Source organism: Lytechinus pictus, chromosome 11 (genome assembly GCF_037042905.1).
Source record: "Lytechinus pictus isolate F3 Inbred chromosome 11, Lp3.0, whole genome shotgun sequence".
In the NCBI taxonomy this organism is placed as follows: domain Eukaryota; kingdom Metazoa; phylum Echinodermata; class Echinoidea; order Temnopleuroida; family Toxopneustidae; genus Lytechinus; species Lytechinus pictus.
Genome location: NC_087255.1, coordinates 16780010 through 16798345, shown reverse-complemented (window position 1 = coordinate 16798345; position 18336 = coordinate 16780010). Strand labels below are relative to the sequence as shown.

The 18336-nt window shown below is 36.2% G+C and overlaps 1 long non-coding RNA gene across 1 annotated transcript; it reads right to left on the bottom strand.

Moving 5' to 3' along the window:
• Positions 1-13742: 13742 nt before the first annotated feature.
• Positions 13743-17617, bottom strand: LOC135156018 (uncharacterized). Its single transcript, XR_010295160.1, has 2 exons — positions 17396-17617; positions 13743-15798 (listed from the first exon to the last, which is right to left on the bottom strand). It is a non-coding gene; the product is annotated as an uncharacterized LOC135156018 (long non-coding RNA).
• Positions 17618-18336: the final 719 nt, after the last annotated feature.

Genomic DNA, 18336 nt, shown 5'->3' with positions numbered 1-18336 from the left:
TTAGACAAAAACAAAACTGGTGTTGTTTAACACTTCTCTGGTGTGAACATATATCGATTCCGGGCTGGTGTTAAATCAACACCAGAGTTTTTGCAGTGTACCGATAGAGGATAACACTTTTTGTGGAAGGTATAGAAAATCCTATTGCTCCGCTTTCGCAAATACGCTTCCTCAGCATTATGAAAGGGGTAGGGGCACTCCCGGCTGAGAATAATCATATCTAAACAAATTAAAATCAATAGAGCAAAATGCTGATAACAAATAATAAAGTTTATTAATTTTAAAATTTCACTAATATTATGTGAAAACAGTAATATGCACATCGTCATAAATATTCATTCATTAATTAGATGGGCTGATAATGTCATATCACCACCTTTTTTTTCTTATGTTATTAAATGAAATCGTAATTGTTTCATATTTTCATACATGCATGTACATAATGTGTCTCCCTTATAATGAAATAAGTTGCAGCGATGAATATCGAATGCATTATTTGTCAATCCCATTGTTTTAATTCTTGGAGGACAAAATATGAATAAACACAATTTCAAATTACAAAAGAAAAAGTGGGGATGTGACATCATCAATTTGCTCATTGAATATTCATGAACTGTTTCACCGAGACCATGCAAATTTTTAAATTTCATAACTTTCTTATTCCTTGGCCGATGTTGATCATATTTTCAGTGTTTTGTTTGTCTGATTTTCTTTATCTGTTCAAATCAAATTATTACACATGGAGTACCCCTTTAAAATGTTGAGAAGTGATTAAAACGTTCCTTTTGGATCAGTGTGTATAAAAAAGAATTGCGCTTCAAGCTCGCTTTATTATTTATTGTGATACGGAACACGTTCATGATTGCACAATAGGTCACGTTTTCATGTTAGAATATCGACAACAAAAGTCAACTCGCGCTTTGCGCTCGATCGTATTATTTTCATTAGCGAGATACATTATGTAAAACTTAATTTAAGGGATGGTCCGGGCTGAAAAAAAATTTATATCTTAATACATAAAGTAGAATGTACTGAGCAAAATGCCGAAAATGTCATCAAAATCGGATAACAAATAACAAAGTTATTGAATTTTAAAGTTTAGCAATATTTTGTGAAAACAGTCGTCATAAATATTAATTAGGTGGGCTGAATTCTATTCTATGTATTAAGATATAAATACTTTTAGCCCGAACCATCCCTTTAAATAATGCTTCAAATGTCATAAATAATACTTAGGGTGGCATATCAAATTTAATAATAAAAAAACAGCTCACCCTTCTTCCTCGCATTATTTATTTACTTTGATTCGGTTCCTGCTTATGATTGCAAAAGGTACTTCAAAGTCTTGTTTTCAGGTCGGATTAATTACCAAATCAAAACATTTCAGCTCGCTCTCTAGCTCACATTATAACGTATCCTCTTCATGAATTCCTACAAATGGTCCTTGAATGTAAATTTTTACTGTCTGTCAGTGTATAAAAAAAGTTTAGGTCGCGTTTCGCGCTCACAGATTATATTGAACAAAAGCCTTAGAACATGTAGAATATTCCGTTATCAGGTCTTAATAACATTAAAATTAAAAAAAATCAAGCCAGCACTTCATATACGGTAGTCCTAACAATCGAAACCGAATCTTGTAAAAAAATATTATATTTCTAACAGATATTTGATTAAGCATCACTCTTTAGTATTACCACCTCCTCCCCCAAAAGAAAATAGCTTTTAGTTATTCGATCAGCTGATCCAGAAAGATGTTGATGATTTGATTTGCCCGGCCCATCTTATTGGACAATGCTGGATCCGCCGCTGATAAAGGTGATGATTATTACGATCAATTGTGTACAGATGGGGAGGGGGCTTGGGGGCTCTGCCCGCACCCGCCCCCCCCCCCGAAAAAGAAATGAAGAAAAAATCACGAAAAAGAAAATAAAAGAAAGAAAAGGAAAGAGAGAAGCATGAAATATAATATTATTTTCTGAATTTTATGTCAAAATCTATCACATAATTGGATTTTTGCTTTAAAAGTTACAAATTTTTTACTCGCTTGTTTTTCTCGCAACTTTTTTAAAAATAAATTTGGCGCGAAACACCATATTTAGCCCCATACATTTTTGTTGGCTCATTACGCCACATGTAATGATCATCATGATGAAGATGATTAATAGTGATATAAATGACAGTGTTAATATTTAGACCAATACTGAAAAACGATACTTTATCATGTAAAAAAAGTGTAACTAAAAAAGCTAACAATACTAATTAGCTTTTGTGTCACATATTATAATAGACTAAATATAGGCTAAAGTCATTGTTTGGTATCCTTGAAATTACAAATTTCGTTTTGCGTTGACCTTCCACCCTCTCTTACTAGATTACTACGTTATAATTTGATTTCAAGAATGTGTGATTTTCTCAATTCTCTGGACTAGTGGAATTCACATTTCAAGTACAAATAATAAGCCTTCTTCATAAATTTTATTTCCTCAATAATGGTTTACCACAACTATACACAGAGGTTTTTTCATTTCATGATATCGAAAGGAAATGAAGCAATGATTTCTGTATTTTTTTTCTCGTTTCACTTCATGATTATTATTCATTTTCGATGAAACTAATTCTTAGAGAAGTAATTTCCTCGCTCGCTTATCTAGCTTGAAATACACTTTGATACAAAACAATAAGGGTTTTAGACGTTTTGTCACAGATACCAAGTTGTTCCCCTTCAAATTTTGGGACTCGTTACGTTTCCGGATTACGTTTCTTAATTTCATCAACACTTTTCAGGGGCGGATCCAGCCTTCGCCAATAGGGGGGGGGGGGGCGGCGGAATTTTTTTCAGCCATATTTTCCCCGATCAGCGGCTCGAAGATGATTTTTTTTGGTTTTTTGAAAGGGTAGTCCTAAAAGTCATTTAGCTCTATTGTTATAAATCAACATAAATATATGATATCACAATCCTAATATATTTAATGCGAGCGCGAAGCGCGAGCTAATTCTTTTTTAGAAATCTTAAATATGTAAATTCCCAAAAATTTGAACATTCTGGGCAATGTTTTTTATCCTTATAAAGATGTGTATGCAACTAAATAATTACTACGAACGCGAAGCGCGAGCAGAAATGAAATGATGGAAAAGGTACCTGTTAACGATTACATGCCATGAAGACGTTATATATTTTTAAAAATCAAATAATGCAAGCGCGAAGCGCGAGCTGAAATTTTTTGATATTTTAACCTAAAGAATGGAAATTCTAAGCACTTTTTGTAACTTAAACAGAATAGGTATAAACAATTGAAGCGAGCGCGAAGCGCGAGCGGAAAATTTCGAGATTTAGACCTACTGAACGAGACACTCTATTCATGTTTGGTAAATCATGAAAAGGATGAATAAGTGGGGATCTTACTTACATTGATAATGCGACCGCAAAGCGCGAGCAGAAATTTTTTATATATGTTTTGAACTAATCGAAAAGTTACCTGTTAAGGACTGCTTGCACTTAGCCACGAATATGTTACATAATTCAATAATCAAATAATGCGAGCGCAAAGCGCGACCTGAAAAGTTTTGAAATTTCTACATAAAGAATGGAAAATTTATATCGATATTTGTAATCGTGAACAGGATAGCTAAAAACTAAACAATCCATGCGAGCGCGAAGCGCGAGCGGAAAAAAATCGAGATTTAGACCTAAAAACGGGACACTCTATTCTTGTTTGGTAAATCATGAAAAGGATGAGTAATAGGGGATCTTCCTAATGCGAGCACAAAGCGCGAGCGGAAAATTTCGAGATTTAGACCTACTGAACGAGACACTCTATTCATGTTTGGTAAATCATGAAAAGGATGAATAAGTGGGGATCTTACTTACATTGATAATGCGACCGCAAAGCGCGAGCAGAATTTTTTTATATATGTTTTGAACTAATCGAAAAGTTACCTGTTAAGGACTGCTTGCACTTAGCCACGAATATGTTACATAATTCAATAATCAAATAATGCGAGCGCGAAGCGCGACCTGAAAAGTTTTGACATTTCTACATAAAGAATGGAAAATTTATATCGATTTTTGTAATCGTGAACAGGATAGCTAAAAACTAAACAATCGATGCGAGCGCGAAGCGCGAGCGGAAAAAATCGAGATTTAGACCTAAAAACGGGACACTCTATTCTTGTTTGGTAAATCATGAAAAGGATGAGTAATAGGGGATCTTCCTAATGCGAGCACAAAGCGCGAGCAGAAAATTTTTGATATTGTGATCTGAAACTGGATAATGATTTAAATAGAGAACAAGTTGAGTTTCTGAATAAACATGCGCGCGCGCGTTTAATATTTTTAGACGTGAATCTAGGCATTCTGAATACATCTTTTATTTTATTTCGAGATTTAGACCTACTGAACGAGACACTCTATTCATGTTTGGTAAATCATGAAAAGGATGAATAAGTGGGGATCTTACTTACATTGATAATGCGACCGCAAAGCGCGAGCAGAAATTTTTTATATATGTTTTGAACTAATCGAAAAGTTACCTGTTAAGGACTGCTTGCACTTAGCCACGAATATGTTACATAATTCAATAATCAAATAATGCGAGCGCAAAGCGCGACCTGAAAAGTTTTGAAATTTCTACATAAAGAATGGAAAATTTATATCGATATTTGTAATCGTGAACAGGATAGCTAAAAACTAAACAATCCATGCGAGCGCGAAGCGCGAGCGGAAAAAAATCGAGATTTAGACCTAAAAACGGGACACTCTATTCTTGTTTGGTAAATCATGAAAAGGATGAGTAATAGGGGATCTTCCTAATGCGAGCACAAAGCGCGAGCGGAAAATTTCGAGATTTAGACCTACTGAACGAGACACTCTATTCATGTTTGGTAAATCATGAAAAGGATGAATAAGTGGGGATCTTACTTACATTGATAATGCGACCGCAAAGCGCGAGCAGAATTTTTTTATATATGTTTTGAACTAATCGAAAAGTTACCTGTTAAGGACTGCTTGCACTTAGCCACGAATATGTTACATAATTCAATAATCAAATAATGCGAGCGCGAAGCGCGACCTGAAAAGTTTTGACATTTCTACATAAAGAATGGAAAATTTATATCGATTTTTGTAATCGTGAACAGGATAGCTAAAAACTAAACAATCGATGCGAGCGCGAAGCGCGAGCGGAAAAAATCGAGATTTAGACCTAAAAACGGGACACTCTATTCTTGTTTGGTAAATCATGAAAAGGATGAGTAATAGGGGATCTTCCTAATGCGAGCACAAAGCGCGAGCAGAAAATTTTTGATATTGTGATCTGAAACTGGATAATGATTTAAATAGAGAACAAGTTGAGTTTCTGAATAAACATGCGCGCGCGCGTTTAATATTTTTAGACGTGAATCTAGGCATTCTGAATACATCTTTTATCATGAAAATCAAAGCGAGCGCGAAGCGCGAGCTTAAACTATTTGATGTTCCGATCTGAAAAAAAGAGTCAATTTCAGCTCTATATTTCAAGCACTTCGTAGAAAAATTGTAAGGTGGATATGGATCGCACTTAATAAAGAGCTGATATTTTTCATTATAATGACTTTGAGTTTTGACATACGACCGGGACATCTGTAGGACATGTCATCATATGAAAATGATGACTCTTCCGATTCCTCTCGCTTATAAGCGCGAGATGAAACAAAAAGGTCAATTTAATTATGAAATTAATATCTTATTCATTAATGCCTAACGAGGGCGCGAAATCTGATGATATTATGGCCTGAAAACTGGATATTTCAAGCACTTCTGTAATTATAAATAGGATGTTTCAGTTAATATATTTTTAACCATTAATGCGAGCGCAAATTGCGAGCTAAAACTTTTTATAAACTGTTATGAAAAGGGGATTTTAAGTAGTTTGTTGTATATCAATATTAAGACATACATAACTCGCCAATCAAAATGAGAGCGTGCAGCGCTAGCTGATACGTTTTGACAATGAGACCTGAAAAGGGATATTTTGAAAACTTTATGGAATAAACGAAAATAATAGGTACCTGATATATCAAAATTTGCGAGCGCGCAGCGCGAGCAGAAAATGTTAACTATCAGACCATAAAACTGACATTTTTACAGAGCACTTTTTAAAATTCAACTTGTCAATCACACAACATAATGGAAATTCGATTTCCGAGGTGAAATATGTTTTGTTTATTGACTTCCAAACTTGATATTTAAACTCCATATTGTTCAAGATATGAAAATCACCTGCAGGCAATGCGAGCGCGAAGCGCGAGCGAAAATTTTATGTAGTGACATGAAAGATTATTTTTTCATGTCCTCCCCTCATCTTACTTTATTCTCTCGAATTCCTCCTCTTCTATTTTTCTCCTCTCTTTTCCTTCCTTTTATTTTCTTTCCTTTTCTTTCTTTCCTTCTTTTCCCTATTTGCTCCACCAATGGTGGGGGAGGGAGGGGGCTCAGGCCCCCCTGGATCCGCCTATCTGCTTTTGTTCGTCGTCTTTGTGTAATTGAGGGCCTATATTTCTTTCTGTACACGAAAGAAAATTAGGCTGGCTATAGGTGTTCACAGAACCACTGATATCAGATCGTTGAAAAAATATAGCGAAGAATCTTTCAATCTTAAACTGTCTGCCGTTGATTGGTCAAATTTAACCCAATGCACTGACGTAAATAAGGCTTGGTCAGTTTTTCAAAATACTTTTATTTCAACGTTGAATATGATAGCGCCTCAAAAACGGATTAGAATTAAACAGAGATCAGAAAACTGGATGACTAAAGATATTATTTCTCTTATTCGAGAAAGAAATGTGGCGTATAAAAAAATGAAGAAAAATCTAAGCGATCAGGATTATGACACGCTTTCCAAAAGATACAAGAAATTAAGAAATATGGTTCAAAGAGAGGTGAAAAAGGCCAAATTAGAATACCTACAAAATAAAATAGAAGAAAATAAAAATGATTCTAAAAGACTTTGGCAGAATCTAAAAAGTTTGGGATTAAAAAAGAAAAATGGAAAGGACCAAGAATTAGTCGTTTCAATTGACGGAGAATTATGTCATGATAAGATAACTATTTCCAATGAATTCAATTCCTATTTTACAAATGTCGCAGCTACGTTGGTAGATAAACTTCCATCTTGCAAAGACATTTTCAGTGCAGACAGTGAAAACATTCGTAAATTTTATGAAAAAAAGGGTATAAGTCAAGATAAATTTGAATTATTACCTGTTAGTGATCAATTCATTTTTAATGAGTTGCGTAAATTAAATGTATCAAAAAGCACTGGGTTAGATTTGATACCTGCTAAATTTCTAAAAGAAGGAGCAAAGAGTTTGTACAAACCATTAAATTTCTTAATAAATCTATCTATCTTTACTAGCACTTTCCCAGAGGATATGAAAATTGCAAAAGTAACTCCTATTCATAAGAAGAAAGATAAAACTGCTGTTGAAAACTATAGACCTATCAGTGTTTTAAGCATAGTATCCAAAATTCTAGAAAAGGCGGTATGTGTTCAGATCGAAAAATATTTTAAAGAAAATGATAGGATTTACGAATATCAGTCAGGTTTTCGACATGACTATTCGACTGAGACATGCCTTATTCACTTGACTGATTATCTGAGAACAAATATGTCTAAGGGACAATTCGTTGGGATGGTACTCCTAGATCTTCAAAAAGCATTTGATACAGTTAATCACGGCATCTTATTGAAAAAATTACAAATAATGGGTTTTAACCAGGCTACTGTAGCATGGTTCAAATCCTACTTGTCGAATCGACATCAAGTAGTGGCTATTCGCGATATTTGTTCCAAAATTATGCCTATAACGTGTGGAGTTCCACAGGGAAGTATTTTAGGCCCAATCCTATTTTCAACTTATATCAATGACATGTCTATTTGTTTAAAAGCTGACTGTAAATTATTATTGTATGCAGATGATAGCGTACTACTTTGTTCAAATGCCAACCCAAAATTTGTTGAGGAAAAACTTAGCGAACAGCTGTCTACATGTGTCGATTGGATGACTGATAATAGATTATCGTTACACTTAGGCAAAACCGAAAGCATTCTGTTTTGTTCTAAAAGTAATCATAAAACTTCATTTGAATTTGAAGTATCATACAATAATAAGATAATTCATAGGAAAGAATCTGTAAAGTATTTAGGCATTGAGTTGACTAGCTCCCTTTCATTTTCATCTTTAGTAGAATCAATCGTAAAAAGGGCGAATGCCCGTTTGAAATTTTTGTACAGGTATCAAAGTTGTATGGATCAAAAAGCAAGGCGTATTCTCTGTTTTGCTCTTATTCAGAGTTTATTTGACTATGCCAACCCTGCTTGGTTTAGTGGCATAAGCGAACTCGATAAAAAGAAGTTGAAAATTATACAGAATAAAATGGTTAGATTCATTAGCTGTTCTGGTCCCAGAACCCATGTTGGCTACACCGAACTCTCTGGAGCAGGTTTTCTTGAAGTCAACAAAAGATCAAAACAGCTTATTTTGCACCACGTGCATAAAATCTATCACAATAGATCGAATCATTACATTGGATCAAACTTTAATCTAGTTACCGAAATACATAACTATAATACAAGAAACAGCCATTTCAATTTTTGCTTACCAGAAAGGGTAGGTAGTATTGGTAACTCATTTTATTACAATGCTATAAAACATTGGAATTCCCTTCCCAATGATATAAAGGAAATAGGAAACTTTTTGCATTTTAAGAGGAAATTGAAAGAATATCTTTCACTTGAGAGTCAAAAAGAAGATGCAAATGATATGTTGTACGGTTGATTTAGCCTGAATACTGACCTAGTTCTTTTCTCTTCTCTACTAGGTATTATTATGTATTTTACATAGTTTGATTGAAGCCTCGATATGTCCTTTCTTCTATTCTTTCTATTTCTTTTATTTCTTCCTATTCTCCTCTTCTTTTTGTTATTGTCGTCACGTTTATGCTGTTGTTCTTCTCCTTATTTATTTCCCTTCGTTATCAGTTTCTTCCGTCTCCTTCTACTCCTCGTCCCCTCTCTTCTTCTGTTCCTCCTCTTCCTTCTCCTTCTTTTCTTCTTCTTCTTCGTTATATTCTTGTATATATCTTATTTATTGTCTATATATCTTATTTATTGGTAATAGTAAATTCTGATTTTTTTCTTCATTTTTAATATGTAAATAGTATAATTTTAACATTTTATTATCTTAATTCTGTATATTGAGGACCCCACTGGAAATAAGCTTTCGAGCTTTCGTGGGTCATCCTGTGCAAGCCTGTTGTTTTAATGCTACTGTATATATGTTATGGTGACTTGCCAAATAAAATCAATCAATCAATCAATCAATATTCTCGTTTAAAGTGGGCATCCATGATTCAGTCTGTCATAAAATAAAACAATCTCAAAAGGTCCCGTTTTGATCAAGTTGGAATGGAAGCTAACAGGTGCTTCGGAAAATCCCGAAGTTCTTTTTCAATAGCGCAATTCGCAGACGCTTTCTACAACGGATACCAATTCCTTTGAAAATGCAAATCAAATCACAATGGACAGATTAGACATGTTAGAGGTCAATGTCGTCAGTTGGTGGACCGGGACAGCACATCGTACTGACACTCGGACCGGAGAAAGACTGCAAAATTATGTCGTTTGTCCAGAGTCTCGGAAGCCACTGTGCTGTTTTGATTCACCAATTTTCGACAAGGACCCCATTACAATGAAGGATTTTTGACAATATATTATCAGAGTTACAGAAAGCGTATGCGCAGAGAATACTAAAATGCCCGAACTGACGCTAAACAGAGGCAATGCGGACGCGAAAGTGTCTGAGAATCACTGGCTCACTGCTACCATCCTGCCTGTGGGGAATATACAGGTAGGACTATAGTATGCCAATGCTGTATAGAGCACACACAAAAATCATTCAAATATCACTTTTGTGACCAAAATTATTAAATTCTATACAGTTGCAATTCAATTTTTCATTAGTAACTTAGAATAATTTTTGTATTGACCAGAGCGCTCAAAAACTTGAAATTTGGGCATATTTTTGTGTACGCCCTCTATTAGTGGAAAATAATATGGCAAGAAAATTTTGATTTTTCAAGCTTTATTTTTAATAAAGAAAAAATAATTTAAAGGATCAAGTTTACTTTAAGAGCCAAGTTATATAATGAAAAGCTGTAATGGAAACTGACAGTGTAAAAAAATCAAGCATTTGTCCAAAAGAAAAAGAGAAAATAAGCCAGTGTCAACCTTATTTTGCCACACATGGAGAGGTAGCTGAGAACAAGGTTATATCATAACCTTGTTCATTGAATGAGTGCTGAGAATCAGCCCATGATGTAAGTCTATTGTTTATATTTTTGAATTGAAGTCACGAAAAGATTAGGTTTTATTTCAAAAGAGAATGTGCAGTCTGTCATGCTTGTTTCATTATAAAGCAAGATCGCTGTCTAGCAGGAGAAGATGGGGGGGGGGGGGGGCAGAAGCGGGTCTAGAGGGACTCCCTCGCATACCACCCCAACCCCCCCCCCCCTTTATAAAAAGCTGGATCCGCCCCTGGGGGGGGGGCAGTTTTAAAAACCACATATGGAAAACTAGCGGACAGAAGGTCCTCGCTGCACGCGCGCACCCTTATAACACGCAGAATTCCCTTGCATTATACCCTTTTTTCACAAACAAATGTGTATCAAGGACAATCGTTGATTCAGATAGAATTTCCGCCCCCCTGAAATGAATGGTAACAACTTCTTCTATCAGATGACCAAAATTTTTTTTACATTCAATTGGTGGGAAATATGGCACTTTATTACATTAAAATCACTAGAAACCATCCATAGTCAGGAATATGTATTGGGATAATGGGTTTGGGGGACATTTTTATAGTACCCGGGTGGATTATTTCCGTCGTCACATCGGTGGGTGGTGGTATCATGAATTTCCGCCCAGATTACAATAAAGGGCACATTGTAAGGCAAATACTCATGAAAGAACCATGGAGATTGGTTAATAAGGAAATAGGGCACTTTTATCATCAAATCAGAGGAGATTTTCTTTGTGATAGTGATGTCCGAAGAGCAAACCTACACTCGTGACGGGTCCATTATGTATACGAGGGGTGCATCCTAGCTTACCACTGCATAGCTAAGTCTGAAAATTAAGTTTTGCTTATTTCTTTCATTGTATAATGATGTTTTAATGTTCAAAGAACGATAATTCATGAAAATTGACTCAAAATATTGTGAATCAACGCTGAAACATTATCTGTGTATACATTTTATCCCTCTGTAATGCTATTTCCCCCATAAAGCCGCAATGGAACATTCCGCACCACTAGTCATACGATGATCGCGAGGTCTGCAAACGTCGTCTGCTATGTTTTTACATGTCCGGTACACTGCATACAAGTTTTCGATATGCTTATTTATCAAAATTTAAGCACTTCATGTATCGCAATTGACGTTCATGCAATGGAGCCCTCACCGGACGTATGTCTCACCACGCAGCATGATATCACTATTTAAATACATTGAGATAAATTTAATGACTGAACTTGGGCTTAATTTTTGAAACGGTTGAAAGCTGTGGTAAAATGATATACAGCGCGTCCCAAAAAAAATGTCCCTCTGACATAGGACTGAATTAATTCTAAACTGTGGTAAGATTCTCAAATAAATGTTCATGAGTAGAAAGCTCATTTCATGATCTAACTTCTATGAAAATATCATTAGTCGCGCTTCAGCGGTTTTGAATACATGATCTGTTACGTAAAAGTGGTGCATTTTAGCCCATTCCAAGTTTGCAGCATTGCTGCATTTCTTCATTGTCTATGGAATGTTAACCCACATTTTTACATCGAGGATCTGAGCAGGGAAATTTCCCTAATCATATCCAGGCTCATCAAAACAAACTTGAGAAGGACAAGAAACATAAAAAATTAAGTTTGTTTGATGATTGATAAGGGGAATCAGTGCACCAACTTGAAAGAAAATGTGAATGATTGATGAGTAACATAAGCTGAAAAAGGTGGAATCCACAAGTTAATCACCCTTTGCGAGAAGTAACTTTACCAAAGAAAAATTTGACTTTCTTTCCTTTAAAAAGTTACATTGAATTAACTTGACCTCAGAAGCTTATTAACTAAAAAAAGTAATGAAAACAAAAATGCAGTATTGTTGGAATTATGCATGAAACAGACATGACCCGTTGTCTCAATCATTGTGCATCTCCAGTTATCAAACATTCAACGAACTGTCAACTACTGTGTCTGCCCTTCTGAACATGCTCAATGTTTTGATTTGATGAGCCTGGTTAGATCATGGAGATTTCCCTGGTCAGATCAGGGAATTCCTTGGTCAGAACAAGGAGATGGAGGTGATATCTCATTGGTCAGAATGGTCAAAGGGGGTTGATATGCGAGAAAGTGCAGAATCCAAAGCAGTGCTGCATGCGTGCAAACTTGGAACGGGCTGAAAAGCACAATTGTTACATAATAGGCTGTGTATTCAAAACCACTGAAGCGAGACCAATGAAATTATTATAGAAGTTAGAACATGAGATGGGCTTCCTAGTTCAATACTTTTCATTAAGAATAATTTTTAATTTTGGAAGTAATTTAGCTGCATATCAGAGGGACATTTTTTGGGGACGCGCTGTATAGAAAACCTTCAGCATATTAAAAATATCTCATATCATACTTTTTTTCTTAAAGTGTAAACTTTTTATACGCAACAGAAAGTAAAAATTAATGTGAAGGAGGAGGATGGGGGGGGGGGGGTAACTCGACATTGCTGAAATGTAATATTAGATTTGAGTCGTTATTTTTCGCTCATCATTGTACCACTTGCTATGTGTTAGCTAGTCCAGATTGGACCTTGTTCTTTGGAAGTGCCCTTTCCCAAAGCTAACATAGAGGGCACATGACTCCCAATCTCTAATCAGCGCCAATCCACCACTGATCTCTCATCTTCCCTCCCAACAAGATGAGTGGATTGGCGCTGATTAGAGATTGGGAGTCATGTGCCCTCTATGTTAGCTTTGGGAAAGGGCACTTCCAAACAACAAGGTCCAATCTGGACTACTAGTATGTGTTAGCTGGACTGTGTTCTGGAGAAAGGAAGTGATTTTCATGCGTTCTGGTATAGATGTGATTCTAATAATCCCCATTTTTGGATTTGGGGACTATATCACGATTATACCGTGATACCGAGACTCCTTGAATCAACTTTGTGTTTGAGAGCACGAGCGTACGGGAGGGGGGCCGGGGCATGGCCCTGGGAAACGGGGATGCTGAAGCAACCCCCCAAAAAATCATTGGGGGTGCTGAGTGTATTAGGCCTATTCTCCATAGGCAGCATCCCTAGGTATTCTGGGAGAGGTGTAAAATTTGACACCAAAAAATGTCACCAAAATGACCTTAATTTTGTTGCAAAGCCCTCTTTTTTTCAAAATTTATCGGGACTAATTTGACTTCCATTTTGTAATGAAAACCCCCCCTTTTTTTGCTTTTCATATTTACATCAGCACCCCACTTAAAAATCGTTCCCAGGGCCCTGGGGATACGGGGGGGGGGGGCAGGGGATGGAGTTCCCATTGTCAGACTTTGAAAGGTTTTTATCTTTTGCTTGCCTGGTTTTTGCTTTAAAGGGGAAGTTAAACCTGATTTATCAAGTAGATTTCAATAAAAACAGCGATGTGACGTAATAATAATAATGAGAATACACCCAAAAATAAGCAGTTATACTGTGGTATAATTTCCATGATATGCCATTTTCTCAGAAAAATGAAATCAATATTAACTTTATAACAATCATAATATTGCACCATGCAACCTGTATTATAATAATTTTTCCTCTGCAAGTGGGAAACTTGTTGTTATCACAGGAACATTGTTTGTGTATTACAAAAAACCCACGTATTGTTGAGGTATATAGACTGTATTCTAATCTTTAGCTCGAGTAGAGTGATTTCAATTAAACGGCGCCAGACTTGATTACGTTTATCATGCAGAGGCCGCGGAAGCGGGAGGGGGGGGGGGGGCTTCAGCCCCCACTTTTTTCAAAAACCGTGTACAAAAACGTAAAAATGACCATATGATTGTGATTTTTTGCATGGGTCAGCCTCCCCCACTTTGAAAACCGTTCCGCGGCCCCTGTCATGTAAGTTTAGTATTCGTGGGGGAGAAAACCCAATGTGAATTTGCTATGAAGCAGAAATGGCTTTCCAAAATACAAAAATACTGAATACAAAATACTTGTCACCTTAGAGAGGACGTAAAAAATAGAGAACATACGTCGCTTTTACAAAATTTATCAAAATAAGATATAAAACAATTCATTTATCGAAAATAGGTGACGCCTTTTACGTTGTCGTATTGATCATGATATAGAAATAAAAGCACATTTATGATGATATCAGAGGGTATTTCTTAAACCATTTTGTTAAAGGACAAGTCCACCCCAACAAAACGTTTATTTGAATAAAAAGATAATAATCTAACAAGCATTTCAATGAAAATGTCATCAAAATCGGATGAAAAATAAGAAAGTTATGACATCTTAAAGTTTCGCTTAATTTCACTAAACAGTTATATGCACATCCCGGTCGGTGTGCAATTGAGGGAACTGATGACATCACTCAATCATTATTTCTTTTGTACTTTATTATATGAAATATTCTAATTTTCTCCTCATTGTCCTGTAAAACAAAGTTTTATTTCTCCCTGAACTTGAGGAATTACCATTGTTTATTTTATGATTCTGTCAAGTTGGTCCTTAATGTAAAATCTGTAAGAATAGAAATATTGTATAATTTAAACAATAAAAAACAAAAGAAATGGTGAGTGAGAGACATCATCAACTGAGTTGTGCATATCACTGTTTTGTGAAAAATAAGCGAAATTTTAAAATGTCATAACTTTCTTATTTAACATCCGATTTTGATGAAATTTTCAGTGTTATACTCGTTTGATTTTTCTCTATTTATCAAAATAAACATTTTTCTGGGGTGAACTTGACCTTTAAGTTTCTCTACTGATCGAATACTGGAATAGATTTATGGCAAGCCGAAATTGCCTCTCAGTTAATTTTAATCGCTCATTCTGTCCGATTTTATATCATAGAGAATTATAATCAAGAATACCAGTTTACTTTAAAAAACAAAATTTGCAAGGTTTCGTTGGTATATACCAAATATTATTTGCAAACTATGGCAACCGAGAGTCTTCAAATTCCCACCACGAATAAATTTCGTTTTGGACAATGGATGCCTCTATGACGAATTACATCTGAGACACCCAGTTTATCATGTGGGGATCTCACTTGGCTTGTCATATTATAATTTATATGGAATATATCATAGAGAGTTCCTAAAGTTCTTGAAGAACTTTTCCACGATAAAATTTATTCTGAAATAATAATGAGAGTAAATACTTTTATTGGAAAACTTTGTGTCATAATGGAGCAAATTGCATTGAATGCCGAAATGTTACGACCAGTACTAGCCTAATGATCAGTCACTTTTTTGTTTCCTTGCCCTTTTGCATAGACACCGATAACACCCTCGTAAAATAAGATAATCAACATATAAAAGCGTAAGTGATAAAACGACTAGAAATGCGACTACATCGAGGGAGTTGAGTTCAATGAATCCCATTTCAGTAGAACGAAGACGAAGATGATCTCCACCGAACTTGACCACGTGTTCTATCCAGAATATAGCAGTGTCCAGAGGGCCGGCCAGTCGGTCTCGAAGGATACCAGACGCCTTTACAACATTGTCTTTATACCTGGGGGCATGAATTAGTATTGTAATAAATAATAATTAAGGTTTAGTATACAAAGTGCCTGTTCCAATAGAGCAATATATTCTACCATAATGTACTCAACAAATCAGTGTACTTATTCAGGGGGAGGGGCGGTCCTATGAGGTGCTACGATAGATTAAACTGAAACTGAGATTTACCCCACAATTATGCAGACCCTCTTTAAGAGATTTGTACCGAATTAGGAAAATGTTTATCAATATCAATTTGCGTTTGATTTCAGTCTATCACAGGGGTGGATCCAGATTTTCCAAAAGGGGGGGGGGGGACGAAAAAAAAATTTTTCAACCATAAATTAAGAATATTTCGTACCCGAAAAAAATTTGACAAGCAAAAAAAGAAAAGGGTCTTCAATTTCAAAAGAGGGGGCACACCTCTGTTTTAATGGCATTTTTACACTACAAATTTTAATTTTTCTTCTCAAGGGGGGGGGGGGGGGGGGGTCACGTGCCGGCTGTGCCCCCTGGATCCATTAGTGGTCTATCACAAGTCTTTGTTAAAACGGGGCTCAGCATGTACGCTTATGATTTTACATGAAGAAGCCTTAATTGCTGCGGTGAAGTAAAGTGTACATTGCAGTAATTGTAATTAGGGAGGAGATGTTCGAAAAAAAGTGTGAATTGGAACCCTTTGGTCCCGTATTGATTTTGGAACCCTCGAGAAAAACGGGTTCCCAAAGGTTATGCGCTAAAGAATATTAAACCTTAAAAGGTTTCAAAGTGGCTGTTTAAGGTATTTTAGAACCATATAGGGAATCTTTGAAGGTTCCAAATACGGGTCAAGCATACATTCCTCTCAAAACTCTTTTTTGTAAGTGTGTGTGTGGGTGGAGGGTTGGCGCTCGGGAGGGGGGGGGTGTCAAACATATTACTGTACACATGCGTGACCAAAAAATGCGTTAAAGGTGTGTTTTTTTTCAGGTTTGGACTTGGGCCGCGCGTGCACTCGTTAAGGGTATCAAAAACGCCGATTTTTATTTAAAAAAAGGAGTTTTGAAAGACTGGTCAATGGACAATTGCGGGCTCAAACGTATTCAGGGTATGTTTTTTTCCCCCAAAGCTTTCCTATTTAAGACTAGCCACACGTGTTTTGGGTATGGTTTTCCCCGGGGCTTTTTCCTCCTCGATCGTTTCTTAAAAGTGTTTGGGTTCTTCCCGATTGTAGTATTTTAACCCTAACTGCACCAGGGGGGGGGGGGGGGATGCAATACACATGAATATATAGTTTTGTCTATTTAAGCTTATTGTTAGCAAGAAGACAAAACTTGTTTAGGGGACAGTCATATTCTGGCGACAACTTGTTTAGGGGCCAAATGTGTAAATGAAGCCCGCGTAAAACTTGTTTAGGGGGTTATTTCGCACACAGAGAAAAACTCGTTTAGGGGGTGTTTGGAAATAATTTGGTCACGCATGTGCGTTTGACTGGCCCCCGGGGGTTGGTGGGACCACCCCTTGAAAAATAAATTCCAATCACCACAAAAAATATCTACCGTTTTTGTTGACGATTGCCTTTAAACATCCACAGCTTTCTTGGAAAATAAAAAAAAAACAAGAAAAATAACCTCTTATCATTCAACACATCGTGGATGGCAGTTCGGATTATGTCTTCATTCAGATGGTTTAGATCGAGGGAAATTCCCATTCCTTTCTCAGCCACAAGATTGGCATTTGCACCCTGGTCTCCAGCGAGTGGTAGGAGTAGCATCGGAACACCGTAATTGATCGCCTCGTGAACGCCAGCACTGCCGGCATGGTAGATGAGCAAACGGGCCTTGGGGTGAGCTGCAATGAAATATTCTTTATCATTATTATGGAACTTTCATAACCCAACCTATTGTTTATCCAATTATTGTCAAAATTCCATCAATTATATTCTTTGTTTCTGTTAATTACCTACCCTTACGAAAATGTCGTGTGGTATATCTGTGTGGTACCCGGCTTTACCACACGAATTACCACATGAATGTAGGTTACCACATGAACATCTGTGGTAATTTTCCATATCCTTGTGTGGTAACGTCAGCTGGTGGCTGTGGTAATTTGTTGTCTATGTGGTACTTCTGTGGTAAATCAAAATTACCACATGAATGCATGTTACCTCATATGCCATTGTGTGGTAATGTAAATTCAAATATGTGGTATTTGTGTGGTATTGTTATATTTCTGTGGTAAATCAAAATTACCACATGAATGCATGTTACCTCATGATGCCATTGTGTGGTAATGTAAATTCAAATATGTGGTATTTGTGTGGTATTGTTATATTTCTGTGGTAAATCAAAATTACCACATGAATGCATGTTACCTCATGATGCCATTGTGTGGTAATGTAAATTCAAATATGTGGTATGTGTGGTATTGTTATATTTCTGTGGTAAATCAAAATTACCACAGGAATGCATGTTACCTCATGATGCCATTGTGTGGTAACGTGTGGTATTTGTGTGGTATTTTTATACTGCTGTGGTAAATCAAAATTACCACATATGAAAGCATGTTTCCA